At 42.8% G+C, this 15,824-nt stretch overlaps 1 pseudogene; it reads left to right on the forward strand.

The window, feature by feature from the left end:
* The first annotated feature begins 3,060 nt into the window (after positions 1 to 3,060).
* LOC148141148 (uncharacterized) lies at positions 3,061 to 15,487 on the forward strand (annotated as a pseudogene).
* The last annotated feature ends 337 nt before the right edge of the window (positions 15,488 to 15,824 follow it).

Consider the following 15,824-nt stretch of genomic DNA (forward strand, 5'->3'; position numbering starts at 1 on the left):
GTCTTGCTATGTACACTCACTTTGGAGGTAATGCTCGATTCAAGCTATAAGTAATTTTTAACTTCTTACTTATACAAGTTGCAAAACTATACCATTTACGAATTCCCCCTGGCCTAAGAGAGATTTCAAGCTTTACTTATAGATACTCCAATACGTCTATTTGCCCAACTTTGAACTATGTTCCAAGACCCATCCACAGACCATGATATCATTATGTAATTTGCACCTGTTTTGGTGTCTCATTCTCTGTTGTACATGTCTCACAACATATCCAAAATGCATTTATCACTCACTGGATATTCTTCCTTGTTGAAGATTGCCACAAAGCTTTCTTCTGTAGGGTCCCCCATTCTGTCTGCTGTTGACTGTGTTGAATGCCCAGCTGACATAAAAATGAGTCTGAAGATCTCTCACCACTACTCCCTATCTGTTATATTCATACTCAAATCAAATCTGCAGTGCCTAGCATGTAGTATGGGCATACCAGCTCACTATACTGTATGAGCTACTGCTCCTGAGGAAGCCTGCTTCTGCCATCCCCTTTAAATGTCAGAAACTACAGAATCTGTTCAGTCAATTGTGTGGGGATATTACTTATAGTCATAGAGTCATAGAGATGTACAGCATGGAAACAGACCCTTTGGTCCAACCCGTCCATGCCGACCAGATATCCCAACCCAATCAAGGTATAGCTTGTTGCATGTTACATGTTATGTTGACATGATAGACACTGTTACTGAAACTTTGACCTGGATGTTTGATTTTACTCCTCTGAGATTCTAGCTAGTCTGCACATAAGTCCACATAACACCATCACAGTGGTGCTGACTATGGTAGTCCTCAGTATCAATCCTTTCCAGCCTTTTCAGGCCCATATAAAACAATTGTTGATGGCCAGACATCACACTCCCAGGATATCACTGCAGGATGTTCTCTAGTTAGTAGCCTAGGTCCAATCATCGTCTGCCTCTTAAATTAGCTTTTTTCCACAATATCATAAGAAGTGGGAATGCTAACTGATGTTTGTACAGGATTCAGTTCTATTCAGGCAATATAGTCTATGCCAGCACACACATTCAGGCTTTTTTTTTGATAAAAGGGAAGCAACATTTGCACCAAAAAAGTGTCAGGCAATGAGCAACTGCGACAAACAGAATCAAAGTGTGGTGCTGGAAAGGTATAGCAGGTCAGTCAGCATTTGAGGAGCAGGAGAGTCAACATAAGCCCTTCATCAGGAATGTGAGGAGGCAAGAGGGCCGAGACATAAAGGTGGGGATGGGGCTAGGGGAAGGTGGCTGGGAAGGCGATAGGTAAATGCAAGTGGGGGTGATTGTGATAGTGCGGTGGGGAGGGTGGAGTGGATAGATGGGAAGGAAGATGGACAGATAGGACAGTTCAAGAGGGTGGTGCCAAGTTGGAGGGTTGGAACTGGAATGAGGTAGGGGGGAGGGAAATTTAGAAACTAATGAAGTTGATGTTGATGCTGTGTTGTTGGAGGGTCCCAAGGCGGAAGATGAGGCATTCTTCCTCCAGTCATCCTGTAGCTGGATTTGGCAGTGGAGGTGACCCAGGACTTGCATGTCCTCGGTGGAGTGGGAGGGGGAGTTGATGATCAGCCACAGGGCAGTGGGGTTGTTTGGTACATGTATCCCAGAAATGTTCTCTGAAATACTACCGAGTTGGTGTCCTGTCTCCCCGACGTAGAGGAGACCATGTCGAGAGTAACAGACATGGTAGATGAGGTGAGCGAATGTGCAGGAAAATCTCTGCTAGATGTGAAAATATCCTTTTGGGATCTTGGATGGAGGTGAGGAGGGAGGTGTGGGTGCAGGTTTTACACCTGTTGCGAAGGCAAGGGAAGGTGCTAGGTGTGGAGGTGTGTTGATGACGGGTGTGGACCTACCGAGGGAGTCATGGAGGGAATGGTGTCTGTGGATTGAAGATAGGGATTTGGAGGGAAATATGTCTCTGGTGGTGGAGTTTGATTGTAGGTGGTGGAAATGGCGGAGGATAATGCGCTATATCCGGAGATTAGTGGGGTGGAAGGTGAGGACTAGAGATTCTATCCTTATTGTGGTTGGAGGAGTGGGGTTCAATGCAGACGTATGAGAAGTGGAGGAGATGCGCTGGAGGGTATTGTTGATCACGTGGGAGAGGAAATTGGGGTCGTTGAAATAGGAGTCCATCTGGGATGTCTTGGAGTGGAACTGTTCCCTCTGGGACGAGATATGGCAGAGGCGAAGGAATTCAGAATAAGAGATCATTTTTCTACAGTGGGGGCACGCTGGGGAGAGGGAAGTGGGTGGAGGTGTAGTCCACGTAGCTGTGGGAGTCTGTGGGTTTGAACGAGATCTCCATGTTGAGTCAGTTGCTGGAGAGATCCAGGAAGGGGAGGGAGGTGTCCAAGATGGTCCAGGTGAACTTAAGGTCAAGATGGAAGGTATTAGAGAAGTTGATAAACTGTTCAACCTCCTTGTGGGTCATCAATGTGGCAGAGCAAGATAGTTCCAGTGTAACTGTGGAAGATGGACTGTTCCACGTATTCTATGAAGAGGCAGGCATAGCTGGAGCATGGGAGCCCAAGGTTACACCTTTCATCTGAAGGAAGTGGGATGATTCAAAGGAGAAGTTGAGAGTCAGGACCAGTTCCGCCAATCAAATGTGTGTGTCAGTGGAGGGGTACTATTTGCGTTGGCAGAACAGGAGGCCTTCCTATGGCAGATGAATGTATAAAGAGACTGGATATCCATGGTGAAGATGAGGCATTGGGCAGCCAAGGAAACAAAAGACATGGAGGAGCTAGAAGGTGTAGGTGTGCCCCGAATATACGTGGGGAGGTCCTGGACCAAGGGGGACAGGACAGTGTCGAGATATGAGGAGATAAGTTCAGGGGGGCAGGAGCAGGCAGAGACAATAGGTTGACTGGGGCAGTCAGATTTGTGGATTTTGGGTAAGAGTAGAAGCGGGTAATGTGGGTTTGTGGAACTATTAGCTTTGAGGCTGTGGATGGGAGATCGCCTGAGGTGATGAGATGACAGTTTGGTGATGGGATGTGAGGTCATGATTGAGGGGAAGGTTGGAGGAGGTATCTGTGAGTTGGTGCCTGGCTTCAGTGATATCGAGGTCAGCGCACCAAACTACCACTGCACTCCCCCCAGTACACCCACCCGGGAGCGTAGTGCGTTGACGGTGAGAACTTTACGGAGGACTGATCATGCATCCTCAGTGAGGGGGAGGTCTGAGGGGATAGTAAAAACTGCAGGGCTTGGGCCTGGTGTAGAGCTGGCATTAGGAATGGAGGTGGAGACTGCAACAAAGAGCCAAACCATCTCCCCTGACATTGACTGGCATTACTGTTGCTGAAATACCCCAGTAATCTCTTGGTGATTACCATTCATCAGAAAATAAGCTAGACTAGCTACATAAATACTATGACAACAAGAGTACATCAGGAACAAAAACAAAAAGTGCTGGAAAAGCTCAGCAGGTCTAGCAGCATCTGTGGAGAGAAATCAGAGTTAATGTTTCAGGTCAGGTGACTCCCTTCCTCAGAACAGAAATGTTAACTCTGATTTTTTTCCACAGATGTTACCAAACTGCTGAGCTTTTCCAGCAGTATCTGTTTTCACTTCTGATTTCCAGTTCTTTTTGGTTTTTATTTAAGAGGAGATCACAATTTGGGAATTTTGTGGGAACTAACCTCCTGAATCTCCAATTCCTGTCCACCATCCACAAGGCATCAAGGTTAGGACAATGGGCTGAATTTTACTTTTGGATAAGTGTCATTTTTGTTGAGTTTCATGGAGAGTTGTCTCTGTGAGGCCTAGCAAGTCCTCTTGCATTTTCATTCCAAGCTCGCCTGACTACACACCTCTCATCCAATGCAAACCCGATTCTACCAATCACTGTATTCAGAAGAACTCTCCACTGCTCAGAATTCCAGGGACCGACTGCCATTCTTAATAATATTTAAATGGTCATTGTGCACCCAGACAACCACTGGTGGTGTGGAATTGCCCTTCACAGTCAACGTAGTGGCATTGCAGCCACAAACTAGCATCTCCAACAACACAGAGGCTCAGATGTGCAACAGCCCATCCTAACTAACTGTCATTTAAGTGCCAGGCCACACACCTCACCAGTCTGTAGGCACATCCCATTTATAGTCTGAAAATTTTCTACATACATTAATATTATGAAAAATCGCTGTAATAAATGCAACCTTGCTGGCCCATGTGCAACCAATATCAGATACTTACTAATCAGTTTCTGTAATATAATTCTCTAAATCATGGAAGTCATTGCAATAATTTTGGTTTCTAGCCAAGATTCATATTCTTCGCCATCAAATATTAAGGGATTATCACCCCCATCTTGGGGCAAGAACAGAGTGTGAGCTCATAGTTTTTTTGGTGTCAGCTGGAGTGCTGGTTTGCCACCGTCAATTTTCTGCTGACATTTTACCCACAATTTCAAAGAAGAGTCATACTAGACTTGAAACATTTAATCTGTTTTCACTCTACAGATGCTGCCAGACATGCTGAGTTTCTCCAGCACTTTTGGTTCTTATTTTAAAAAGGAAAGCTTATGTGAGGAGGCACCAAATACTCATGCAGCAGAAAGCTGAGAGGAATACAGAAAGGGCAGGAGTGAATTCAAAAGGCAATTAGAAAATTAAAGAGATGGCATAAAAAAAATTGGCAAGTGAAATCAACTTAAACCCAAGGATGTTTCATCAATGCATTTAGAGTAAAAAGAATAGGGTTCATGAAAGACCAAAAAGATAACCTATGTGTTAAAGTGGAAGACGTGAGTTAGGCTCTTAGTTGTATTTATCTTCACAAAAGAGGGTGTTTATGCAGGCATTATAGTTAAGGATGAAGGGTGTGACATACTGGATATGATAGGCATAGGGAGGGGGGAATTTTAATTGATATAGCATCCTTGGAAATAGGCAAATTGTCAGAATTAATTGAAATCAGACAGTCTGCATAAATGGCTCATTTTCAGGTATGGGCCCTCACTTTTTTCAATTAATTCAATGACATAGATGAGGGGATTGAAGGCACAGTAACTAAAAGTATGGTGTTCTAGTGCATAAGTCACAAAAAAATAACATGCAGGTACAACACATAATCAGGAAGTCTAATAGGATGCTAGCCTGTGTTATGAGAGGAATTAAACATAAAAGCCGAGGATGGTATGTTTCAGCTATATGGGGCATTGGTGATACCATAACTTAAATGCTGTGTGCAGTCTTGGTCTCCATTTTCAAGGAAGGATGTGAATGCTTTGGAGGCAATTCAGAGGAGGTTTACTAGATTGATATCTAGAATGAGCAGGTTGTCTTATGAGAAAAGATTGGACAGGCTGAAGTTACTTTTCTGAATTCTAGTGAAAATAAGGGTGAATTCATTAACTGTATTAGATCCTAAATGGTCTTGATAAGATGGAAATGGAAAGAATGTTTATTCTTTTGGGTGAGTCCAGAACTAGAGGACACCTTTTTTCTGATTAGGGTTTGCCCTTCAAAGTCAGATGAAGGGAAATTTTATCTCTTAAAGGTTGTATGATTTTTGAACTCTGCCTCAGGAGGTGAGGGAAGCAGGATTGTTGAATAGATTCTTATTAAGCAAGAGAATCAGATTATTGGGAATACGAGAGAAATTCGGAATTCAAAACACAAAAGGATCAGTCATGGTGCTATTGAATGGTGGAGCAAACTTCAAGCGCTGAATGGCTTATTTCTGCTGCTAATTCAAACATTAGTATGCTCAGATAATTCAGGCAGGCTGAATGTAACTCAGAAAGGCGCAGAGTAATAAAGGGCAGTCAGTATGGATTTGTTCTGGGAAGATTATGTCTAACTTGAATGAATATTTTGAGGCGGTAACAAGGAGTCTTGATCAGGGTAATATGGTTAATCTGATCTACAAAGATTTTGAAAAGATCCCACATGGCTCACTGGTTCAAGATGAAAGCCCATGGGATTCAGGAGAATGTAGCAAGCTGCTTGGAAAATTGGCTAAATGACAGGAAACTCAGAGTAATGGCTGACTGATGTTTTTGCAACGAGAAGGCTGTTTCCAGCTCGACCATAGATCCTTTTGGTTTTTGTTATATGTTATTAATTTGGATGTAAATGTAGGGGGCATATGTAGAAGTTTGCAGATTTCATCAAAATTGGCCACATGATTAATAGTGAGGTAGAAAACTGTTAACTGCAGGAAGATATCAATGGCAAGTAGGCATACAAATGGTAAATGGAATTCAGCTTGGAGAAATTTGGTGATATATTGGGAGGGCAAACCAGGCAAAGGAATATACAATAAATGGAAGAATACGGAGTGTAGATTAACTGAGGGACTTTGGAGTGATGTCCACAAATCTCTGAAGGCAGCAGGGCAGTTAACATAACTCTGGGATGCCGTCTTACCTCGCTGGTGTAAGGGTAAATAATGTTGTGGGGCAGCTGCGGGACATTCTTCTGAGGGAAGATAATTAACCAGAGGTTATGGTCAACATTTATACCAATGACGTAGGTAGAAATGGAAATAACATCTGGAAAGTAGATTTCAGGGAGCTAGGTTGGAGATTGAAATAAGAACCTCCAAAGAGTAGTCTTAGGATTTACTGCCAGACCCACCTACTAGAGAATATATACCTGTAACTAGAAGAATTGAGTGATTGAATACATGGCTGGAAAGCTGGTGTCGCAGGATCAGAATTCTGGTGGATTGAGACTAGTTCTGGGAAAGATGGGACCTATACAAGCTAGATGGTGTGCACCTGAACAAGATGGGGATAAATATCCTTGTAGGCAGATTTACTGATGTTGTTTGGGTAGGATTGAAACTAGATTGATGAAGGATGAGAACCTAAAGGCAAATTCAGAAGGAAACAGGAGGCAGAAACTTAACAAGGAATTCTGAAACACCAAGGAACAGAGGTTAAAAACACATATAGCAGAGAAAACTGGTAGTACTAAAAATATATGTGTAAACACGAGGAGTTATAGTGAATAAAATTGATGAGCTGAGGTCACACATATACACATGGCAACGTGATGTTATTGCTGTAGGGACAAGGGTAGCACCTGAATATGAAGTTTTCAGGCAAGATAGAGAAGGAGATGAGGAACGTCGGGGTGTAACATTCTTTTTTAAAAGTTCAATCACAGTTGTGAGGAAGGATGGTACTAAATTAGGTATTGTATGTAAGTACTGTATGAGGCCATATGAGTTGAGGTCAGAATAAAAAAAGAGACAGCTACACTCCCAGATACGGGGAAAGAGTTAGAGGAGCAAATATGCAGGCTAATTTCTGGGGCGTGTCAATACAATAAGGCATTAATAGTTGGAGAGTTCATCGATCCCAGTATCAGATATCGGTATAACAAGGATACCTACATCAGGCTCCTACTTATTGACTACAGTTCCACCTTCAATACCCATAATTCCAAACAAACTTATCTCTATACTCTGAGACCTGAGTCTTGGCTTCCCCTTCTGTAAGTGGACCCTCAACATCCTAACTCCTAGACAGCCATCATTAAGGATATATGACAACACCCCTTCCACCATAATCCTCAACACTGGTGCCTCATAAGATTGCGTACTCAAACCCTAGTATACTCATGACTGTATGGCCAAATTCCACCCAATTCCATTTACAAGTTTGCTGATGACACAACCATCATAGGTCAGATCTCAAACTATGACACAGAATACAGGAAAGAGATTGAATGCTTAGTGGCATGGTGTAAATACAACAATCTCTCCATCAATGGCAGCAGAATGAAAGAGCTGGTCATTGACTTCAGAATGTGGAATGGAGGACACGCTCCTGTCTGCATCAATGGTGCTGAGGTACAGATGGTCAAGAGCATCAAGCTCCTAGAAGTGACGATCACTAACAATCTGACTTGCTCTACCGCATGAACGCGAGGTCAAGAAAACACACCAATGTCTCTCCTTCCTCAGGAGGCTAAGGAAATTACACTTGTCCACAAGGACCCTTACCAGTTTTTATAGATTCACCATTAAAAGCATCCTAATGGATGCATCACAGCACGGTATGTCAACTGATCTTCCCAAGACTGCAAGAAACTCCAGAGAGCCGTGAACACAGCCCAGTCCATCACGCAAAGCAGCCTTCCATTGATTACATCTATACTTCCCACTGCCTTACAAAAACAACCAACTTAATCAAAGACCTCTCGCACCCCAGTTATACTCTCTTCAACCCTCTTTTGTTGGTTAGAAGATATCAAAGTTTGAACATACGTATGAACATATTCGTGAATTATTTCTTTCCCACTGTTATCAGAATTTGAACAGACTCTCAAATGTTTATTCTGATCTCTCTCTGTCTCACTACTTTCTCTGTGGCTGTAACACTGTATTCTGCACTCTACTCTGTGACCCTGATGTACTTTGTACAATACGATCTGCCTGTATATCATGCAAAACAACACTTTTCACTGTATCTCAGTAAACATGACAACAATCAATCAATCAATCAATCGAATTTGGGATACAAACAGTGTGAGGTACACAGAGGACACAAACTACGTTCAAAAGAACTTTTTTATGCAGCATGTAAAAAACCCAAGAGAGGGCACTATTCTAGATTCCCTACAGTGCAGAAACAGGCCCTTCAGCCCAACCAGTCCACACTGACCCTCCGAAGAGTAACTCAAATAGACCCATTTCCCTCTGACTAATGCACCTAACATTATGGGCAATTTAGCATGGCCAATTCACCTGCCTTGCACATCTTTGGATTGTGCGAGGAAACCCACGCAGACACAGGGAGAATATGCAAACTCCACACAGACAATCACCCAAGGCTGGAGTTGACCCTGGGGCTGTGAGGCAGCAGTGCTGATCACTGAGCCACCATGCTGCCCCAAGCTTCTAGATTTAGTCTTAGGAAATTAAGCTGGGCAGGTGATTGCAGTCGCAATGGGTGACCACTTTGAAAATAACGATCATAATTAGCTAGATTTAGCATCATTATGGAAAAGGACATAAATAGAGTGGGAGTAAGAGTTTTAAATTTCAGAATTTGCAAAAAGATGATCCAGCTGCAGTGGACTGATTACAACAACTTGAAGGAAAGTCATTGACAAATCAGTAGGAGGTATTCAAAAATAAGACTCCACAAGCATAATGTGGACATGTTCCCACAAAGAAGACATGTGATACTAACAAGTCTGGAGTTCTCTGGTTATCCTGAAGCATACAGGGCAAGATAAAGCAGAAAAAATAAAACTTATGGCAACCTCCAAAAAGTTAATTATTTACGAAGTTTAGGGGGAGATAGAAAGTACAAATGTGAAGTGAGAAAGGAAATTAGAAAAGCAAAGAGATGACATGGAGAAATGTGGGCTGGTAAAGTTAGAGAAAATCAAATGGTATTTTCTCTATATATTAAGAACAAAAGAATGACTCAGGGAAGAGTTGGGCTTATCAGAGAGGTGTACAATAGAATCATAAAATCCCTACAGAACATCCCATCCAGACCCAGACACCCACCCAATACTTTTAACCCTTCATTTTATCACAGCTAATCCACCTAACATGCACATTTCTGGACACTATGGGGTTGTGGAAGGAAACCAAAGCACCCAGCATAAAACTATTTGGAATTTACTGACTAAGGATTTTGGTGAATTGATGCAGTGCATTTTGTAGATTGGACATACTGCTGCTATTGAGCTTCAGTGGTGGAAGGAATGGATGCTTCTGGATATGAATCAAGAGGGCTGCGTTTTTGTGTTTTATTTTTGCTGTTTTGAGGGCTGATTCTTGTGAACCAGTAGTGACTTCCCAATTGATGTTCATCATTGCGTGCTGAACGGCTTGTTAACAGCCCAACACAGGTTGCAATTTCACCAAACTCATCTGACAAACTAGCTTTCGGGATAACTTGACTTGGAAATCAGAGAATATTCTTGGTGGGTTTAACTCAGCATTTGTTCCAGGAAACCCTTGTTAGCCATGGACAGACTGCAGAGCAAGGCATAATCAAGGATCAGTCATGTGAACCCTTCCACTACAGACACCAGCATTCCACTTTCAAGGAGGCATTGCTACTATCCTGGTATCCACACTGGTACAGTGCGCTGCAAGGACAGACTGGTCTAGGAGGGAACATTGGCAATGAGCAGTGTATCACTGCATTGAATACAGGTACCACACAGGGAAAAGAATCCATTATATCAATTTTATCAGGGCATCTACCAGAACTGCTTCCTTGCCCTCAGCATGCATTTCTTGCACTGGCCTGTTGGGCCTTGCCTTGCATTGGCAACTGGCATAGTCAGATAACCAGGCAGGTGCCAATGCTTTGCAGCAGTCCTAAGTCAAGGGCATGTACATCTTGTTGTGAGCCAGAGTGTCATATCACTCAAGCACCTGTACCACTTGCCCTCAGTGTTAACATATGGGTTACTGCAAGAAACAGTGCAACTTGTCTGAAATTCTTAGGGGAATAGTCTGCAGTGAAGTCAATAGATGCACCCATCAGTCAAGGGGGTTGTGGTACCAATGTTCAAGCAGTGTCCTGCAGGTCCTTGAACCTTGTACCATGAAGGCAACAAATTATCCTGCAATCACATCTATGGATGCAGAAATGCCTGTCAGTTGCACTAACGATCAAATCTCCTACTTTTGTTGCCCTTCCACCCTTCTTCCCTACTCCCACCTTCCCCCACTGAGCCATTCATGGGAATTTGGCATTTCTCTAAGGAATCGTTGCTCTCACCAAAATGGAGAACTGGTTTAGTGAGCAAGATAGACTTGGGAGTTTACTGTACTACCTGTCTGGTACCCAGCTAGTGACACTCAAATCCCATAAATGAATAAGAAGAATCTCTTAATATGTCTGCCAGTCAGCATTCCCTTTTTGCCTGCATGCTCCTAACTGGCAGTGTTGCCATCTCCTTAAACATGCTATCCATGTAGCCTTCAACTTCACGGATGCATCACAGTGATTCCAGCCACTACTTGAGTTCTGAAATACATAGCTCAACTTTCTGCAGCTGGTAACTTCTCCTGAACATGTATTCATCTAGGTTGTGGAATTGTCCATGACTTCCCTAATTCCTAAATATTCATTTTATAAGGAATTAAGCATTTTAAAGAAGATAAATCTAGTGAATGGGTTTTTAACAATGAGAGTTTTTTTTTGAAATGGTGACTTCATCAATTTACACAAGAACTTTATTTAATTTCAGCATAGGTCAAGGTGAGCATGAGGATTGCCCATGGCGGATAATGGGTGATTGGCATGGAAGGTGCAGGGGCAAAGGATGATGGGTTAGGAGGCCTGAGTTGGCCCTGGGGATATAAAGACCCATGGGAGTTCAAATATGCACTTGGACTCATCAATCAAACCATGAACTGATGGGTAACACTCTGTAAATGATATGTTATGATATTAGTTAATCAACACTAATATTATAATGATAACTTTCAAGTTTATTTCAACTGGCAGACTGAAGTAGCAAGGATTTTGCTACACAAAAGGTGTGGGGCCAAGTCATTGAGTGTATTTAAAACAGTGAGAGATAGCTACTTCTATCTACACCCATAACTCGAGAACCAAATCACAGCCCTGCTCAAAAAACTTCAGAAATCTGGAGAAATAAATAAAACCAACTTCCAAGAATGATACCAAATGGATCCATTTGGTGTCTATGCTTCTACGGATTACCCAAAATTCACAAGCCAGGAGGCCCCCCCCCACCCCCCAGACCCATTGTCTCACTACCTGGAAGACCAACTTACAGATTGGCCGAGGAGCTACATCAAAGACTAAAACACTTTGCAGAAGACTCACGCCATTCCATCCACTCCACCTAAGAATTCCTGAAGACCAAAGACATCAAAATAGAAGAGGATGAAATAATGGTCTCCTTTGATGTAACAGCCCTGTTCACATCCATCAACATCAACCTGGCCAAGGAAACAATGACTACACTATTAGAAGAGCCAAAGACATATACACCAAACACCACCAACTTCATCAGCAAGGACAACATCATCAAGCTTGTGGACCTATGCCTTACTACCCACTTCACCTTCAACAACAAAACTTATAGACAAACCAACGAAACACCCATTGGATCTCCGATATCAGAGTTCTTAGCAGAAGCAGTAATGCAGAGACTTGAACAAACAGCTCTGCCAAACATCCAACCCAAACTTTGGGTCCGCTGCATGAATAACACCTTTGTCATCTCTAAACAAAACAAACTAGAGGAAACCTTCAAGACCATCAAGAATACCCTTACTGGCATACAATTCACTAAAGAGGAGGAAAACAACAACAAACTGCCATTCCTAGATATCACAGTAGCGCAAACAGCTAACGGGGAACTTCAAACCAGCATCTACAGGAAAATAACACATACAGACCAAATATTGAACTACAGAAGCAATCATCTCAACACCCACAAATGAAGCTGCATTAGAACATTATTTCAATCAGCCGCCACACACTGCAGCATAGGGGAATTATGCAGAGCAAAGGAAAATCACCTATACAGTGTATTCAAAAAGAACGGGTACCCAATGAACACAGTCCACCAATTTCTCAGCAACAAACCCAAACAAGTAGACAAAACACATCCAGACACACTCGCCACACTTCCCGACATCAAATACATCTCGGAAATGACTGCCAGACTACTCAGATCTCTTGGTGTCATGGTAGCCCACAAACCCACCAACACACTAAAACAGCAGCTAATGAACTTGAAAGACCCTATACAGACAACAAACAAAACTAATGTCATTTACAAAATACCTTGCAAGAACTGTAACAAACACTACATTGGACAAACAGGCAGAAAACTAGCCACCATGATGCATGAACACCAACAAGCCACAAAAAGACATGACCCACTCTCACTAGTATCTTTACATACAGATGAGGAAGGACATCACTTCGGTGTGGATGTACCTACTACAGAAGGTGCAAAACTTGACCTACTCTTGGGAAACAAGGCAGGACAGGTGACTGAGGTGTCAGTGGGGGAGCACTTTGGGGCCAGCAACCATAATTCTATTAGATTTAAAATAATGATGGAAAAGGATAGACCAGATCAAAAAGTTGAAGTTCTAAATTGGAGAGAGGCCAATTTTGACGGTTTTAGGCAAGAACCTTCGAAACTTGATTGGGGGCAGATGTTTGCAGGTTAACGGACGGCTGGAAAATGGGAAGCCTTCAGAAATGAGATAATGAGAATCCAGAGAAAGTATATGCCTGTTAGGGTGAAAGGAAAGGCTGGTAGGTATAGAGAATGCTGGATGATTAAAGAAATTGAGCATTTGGTTAGGAAAAAGAAGGAAGCATCTGTAAGGTATAGACAGGATAGATCGAGTGAATCCTCAAGAAGAGTATAAAAGGAAGTAGGAGTATACTTAAGAAAGAAACCAGGAGGGCAAAAAGGGGACATGAGATAGCTTTGGCAAATAGAATTAAGGAGAATCCAAAGAGTTTTTACAAATACATTAAGGACAAAAGGGTAACTAGGGAGAGAATAGGGCCCCTCAAAGATCAGCAAGGCGGCCTTTGTGTGGAGCGGAGAAAATGGGGGAGATACTAAATAAGTATTTTGCATCAGTATTTACTGTGGAAAAGGATATGGAAGATTGTAGGGATATGGAGGGTGACATCTTTAAAAATGTCTATATTACAGAGGATGAAGTGATGGATGTCTTGAAACGTGTAAAGGTGGACAAATCCTCAGACCTGATCAGGTGTACCCGAGAACTCTGTGGGAAGCTAGAGAAGTGATTGCTGGGCCTCTTGCTGAGATATTTGTATCATTGATAGTCACATGTGAGGTGCCGGAAGACTGGAGGTTGGTTAACATGGTGCCACTGTTTAAGAAGGGTGATAAAGACAAGCCAGGGAACTATAGACCAGTGAGCCTGACATCAGTGGTGGGCAAGTTGTTGGAGAGAATCCTGAGGGACAGGATGTACAAATATTTGGAAAGGCAAGGTCTGATTAGGGATAGTCAACAAGGCTTTGTGCATGGGAAATCATGTCTCACAAACTTGATTGAGTTTTTTGAGGAAGTAACAAAGAGGATTGATGAGGGCAGATGTGATCTTTATGGACTTCAGTAAGGCGTTCGACAAGGTTCCCCATGGGAGACTGATCAGCAAGATTAGATCTCATGGAATATGGGGAGAACTAGCCATTTGGATGCAGAACTGGCTCAAAGGTAGAAGACAGAGGGTGGTGGTGGAGAGTTGTTTTTCAGAATGGAGGCCTGTGACCAGTGGAATGCCACAAGGATTGGTGCTGGGTCCCCTATTTTTTGTCATTTACATAAATGATTTGGATGCGAGCATAAGAGGTACAGTTAGTAAGTATGCAGATGACACCAAAATTGGAGGTGTAGTGGACAGTGAAGAGGGTTAGGAGAAAGTGAGGACTGCACTTCCTGAAGAAGGGCTCATGCCCGAAACGTCGATTCTCCTGTTCCTTGGATACTGCCTGACCTGCTGCGCCTTTCCAGCAACACATTTTCAGTGAAGAGGGTTACCTCCGATTACAACAGGATCTTGACCAGGTGGGCCAATGAATTGAGAAGTGGCAGATGGAGTTTAATTTAGATAACTGCGAGGTGCTGCATTTTGGGAAAGCAAATCTTAGCAGGACTTATACACTTAATGGTAAGTTCCTAGAGAGTGTTGATGAACAAAGAGACCTTGGAGTGCAGGTTCATAACTCCTTGAAAGTAGAGTTGCAGGTAGCTAGGATAGTGAAGAAGGAGTTTGGTATGCTTTCTTTTATTGTCAGAGTATTGAGTACAGGAATTGGGACGTCATGTTGCGATGGACAGGACATTGTTTAGGCCACTGTTGGAATATTGCATGCAATTCTGGTCTCCTTCCTATCGGAAAGATGTTGTGAAACTTGAAAGGATTCAGAAAAGATTTACAAGGATGTTGCTAGGGTTGGAGGATTTGAGCTTTGGGAGAGGCTGAACAGGCTGCGGCTGTTTTCCATGGAGCATCGGAGGCTGAGGGATGACCTTATAGAGGTTTACAAAATTATGAGGGGGCATGGATAGGGTAAATAGGCAAAGTCTATTCCCTGGGGTCGGGGTGTCCAGAATTAGAGGGCATAGGTTTCGGGTGAGAGGGGAAAGGTATTAAAGAGACCTACGGAGCAACCTTTTCACGCAGAGGGTGGTGCATGTATGGAATGAGCTGCTAGAGGAAGTGGTGGAGGCTGGTACAATTGCAACATTTAAGAGGCATTTCGATGGGTTTATGAATAGGAAGGGTTTGGAGGGATATGGGCCAGGTGCTGGCAGGTGGGACTAGATTGGGTTGGAATATCTGGTCGGCATGGATGGGTTGGACTGAAGGGTCTATTTCCATGCTATATATCTCTATGACTCTATGACTCGGACAACACATCCATCCTAGGACATGCCAAACAGAGGCACGCATGAGAATTCCAAAAGTATTGCATTCTAACCAGAACTCTATCAACAAACACATTGACTTGGATCCCATTTACCATCTCCTGAAAAAAAGAACAAGAAATGAAATCACCACAGGAAATGGCATCACCAAACCAAGGAAACCTAAACACATAAATAGAAAGCAGGCCATACCACTAGTGTTTCATCTGGAGGCTCACTGATGTTACCTAGCATAGTGATGAAATGTCTGAAAACGAACCTTCCAGCTTAGTGAGTAAACCTACATCCAGAACCTCAACCTGAGCCACAAATCTTCTTAAAATCTGCTATGATAGATTCTTGAATAGTAATAGAAAGAAATGGC

This window comes from Chiloscyllium plagiosum, unplaced genomic scaffold (assembly GCF_037043375.1).
Source record: "Chiloscyllium plagiosum isolate Xiang-an unplaced genomic scaffold, Cpla_swu_hap1 HiC_scaffold_34, whole genome shotgun sequence".
NCBI classification, from domain to species: Eukaryota; Metazoa; Chordata; class Chondrichthyes; order Orectolobiformes; family Hemiscylliidae; genus Chiloscyllium; species Chiloscyllium plagiosum.